The following is a 2,906-nucleotide window of genomic DNA, read 5'->3' on the forward strand; positions in this document are numbered from 1 at the left end:
GAGATATACTCATTACCATACTCATACAGGCTAGGCTTCTAGGGTTTAGCCATTATGATCTCGTGGTAGATCAACTCTTGTAATACTCATATTCATCAAGATCAATCAAGCAGGAACTAGGGTATTACCTCCATAGAGAGGGCCCGAATCTGGGTAAACATCGTGTCCCCCGTCTCCTGTTACCATCGATCCTAGACGCATAGTTCGGGACCCCCTACCCGAGATCCGCCGGTTTTGACACCGACACCAAGGTCTTCTTGTGTCATCTCGCCCTCCCCTACTGATGCCTGGTATGGCGCCGATGCCAGCATCCTTGTTAACACAGGAGTAGCCAGGTCTTCGGGAAGGGGAGCCGGACACCTAATCCATTCCACCTTCTTTATCCAGCCCTGAAAAAGAATGATACAATCGGTATCTTGCCGCTGGGTATCTGATTATAAGGTATTCGGCAAAACGGGTACTTACCGGGGTATCCGGATGGTTACAGTCCAGGCCGACATCTTCGGTGGTGTCTGTCCATTGCCTTCGTTTCCCTTAGAATAATCTCCACATTCCTTCGTGCGTAGTGCCAAAGAAGTGCTGAAGAGTCCGCGGCCCTTCTGGATCGAACTCCCACATGCGGAGAGGCCGTCGCTGGCACGGCAGGGTCCGACGAACTAGCATTACTTGAACGATGTTGGCTATGTCGATGTCCCTCTCAATGAGGCTTCGGATGCGACTCTGCAGAGTTCGCACATCATTCGTTGATCCCCAATCCAGCCCCTTATTAATCCACGATGCAAGCTGAGTTGGGGGGCTGGATCGAAATGCGGGCACAGTTGCCCACTTGGAGCCATGGGGCTCGGTGATGTAGAACCAGCCCTGCTGCCATAGATCGGAAGATTTGGCGAAGGAACCTTTCAGCCAAACGGCGCTAGCAAGCTTGCTTACTATAGCGCCGCCGCACTCGGCCTGCTCCCCCTCTACCACCTGCGGCTTCACATCGAAGGTCTTGAGCCACAAGCCGAAGTGCGGAGGAGTTCGGAGGAAGGCTTCGCACGTGACGATAAACGCCGAGATAAGTAGAATAGAGTCCGAGGCCAAATCGTGAAAGTCTAGCCCGTAATAGAACATGAGCCCTCGGATGAAGGGGTTAGGTGCGAACCCTAACCCACGGAGGAAGTGGGACACGGACACGACCCTCTCGTCGGATCTGGGGGTGGGAATAACCTTCCCCTCGGCGGGAAGCCGATGATGGATTTCTGCGGTCAGGAACCTCGCCGCCCGAAGCTTTGCAATATCATCCTCGATGATACAAGAAGCTACCCATCGGCCGCAACGGCTGGATCCGGACATGATTGGGGCTCGTGGTGACCAGAACCTGGGTGTTGGAACTCGGGGTAGTAGGGGTTGAGGAAGAAGCAAGCGTGGAAGAAAAAGACGGGCATGTACCCTTATATAAAGGCTGCGAATATTAAACGTCTCCTCCTGGGCGTCAAAACTTGCCTATTCCCAAGGAGTTGTACCCAAACGACGGTTGGGTTACCCATGTCCGGGTTGACAAGAATCCCCTAAAAAAGGGGAGACACGATCTCCGCTTGGATAAGACATGCCAATAAAACCACGTCTTGAGACATGGGACGCCGGGCCAGCTAACGGTTCTAAAATAATGGCCGAGCAGGCGTGACAACATATTACCAAAAAGCTGTCAGCGGGTTGAACTCGTGAAGTATTTTATCCTCCACAGTTGTGTATACAAAGCCCGGATACAATCATTACATCTTGGAGTTCGGAGAGGGGAACCCGCCTTGCAATGCCGAAGACAATCTGCGCGCCGGACTCCTCGTCATTGAAGCCAGGTTCAGGGGCTACTGAGGGAGTCCTGGACTAAGGGGTCCTCGGGCGTCCGGCCTGTTATCCATGGGCCGGATTGATGGGTTGTGAGGACATGAAGTCCGAAGACTCTACCCGTGTCCGGATTGGACTCTCCATGGCGTGGAAGGCAAGCTTGGTGATCAACTATGAAGATTCCTTCCAATGTAACCGACTCTATGTAACCCTAGATCCCCCGGTGTCTATATAAACCGGAAGGTGTAGTCTGGATAGGAGATATTCATTAGCATAGTCATACATGCTATACTTCTAGGGTTTAGCCATTACGATCTCGAGGTAGATCAACTCTTGTAATAGTCAATTCATCAAGAGCAATCAAGCAGGAAGTAGGGTATTACCTCCATAGAGAGGGCCCGAACCTGGGTAAACATCGTGTCCCCTGTCTCCTGTTACCATTGATCCTAGACGCACAGTTCGGGGCCCCCTACCCGAGATCTGCCGGTGTTGACACCGACAGTTAGTACCTTCGGAGTTATTTATTTTGATGGCTCCAGACCGGTAAACCTCCTCGATGATGTATGGGCCTTCCCATTTTGAGAAGAGCTTTCCTGCAAAAAATCTAAAACGAGAGTTGTACAAAAGAACATATTCTCCGACTTTAAACTCACGCTTTTGGATTTTTTTGTCATGCCATCTTTTAACTTTTTCTTTGAATAAGTTTGCATTTTCATATGCTAGGCTTCTCCATTCATTTAAAGAGCTAATATCAAATAACCTCTTTTCACCAGCAAGTTTGAAATCATAATTGAGTTCTTTAACAGCCCAATAGGCTTTATGTTCTAACTCAAGAGGCAAATGACAAGCTTTTCCATATACCATTTTATAAGGAGACATACCCATATGATTTTTATAAGCTGTTCTATAAGCGGAAAGTGCATCATCTAATTTCTTAGACCAATTCTTCCTGGACCTATTAACAATCTTTTGCAAAATTAATTTTATTTCTCTATTGCTAAGTTCAACTTGACCACTAGACTGAGGATGATAGGGTGATGCAATTCTATGGTTAACATCATACTTAGCAAGCATTTTAC

Source organism: Triticum aestivum, chromosome 2D (genome assembly GCF_018294505.1).
Source record: "Triticum aestivum cultivar Chinese Spring chromosome 2D, IWGSC CS RefSeq v2.1, whole genome shotgun sequence".
In the NCBI taxonomy this organism is placed as follows: domain Eukaryota; kingdom Viridiplantae; phylum Streptophyta; class Magnoliopsida; order Poales; family Poaceae; genus Triticum; species Triticum aestivum.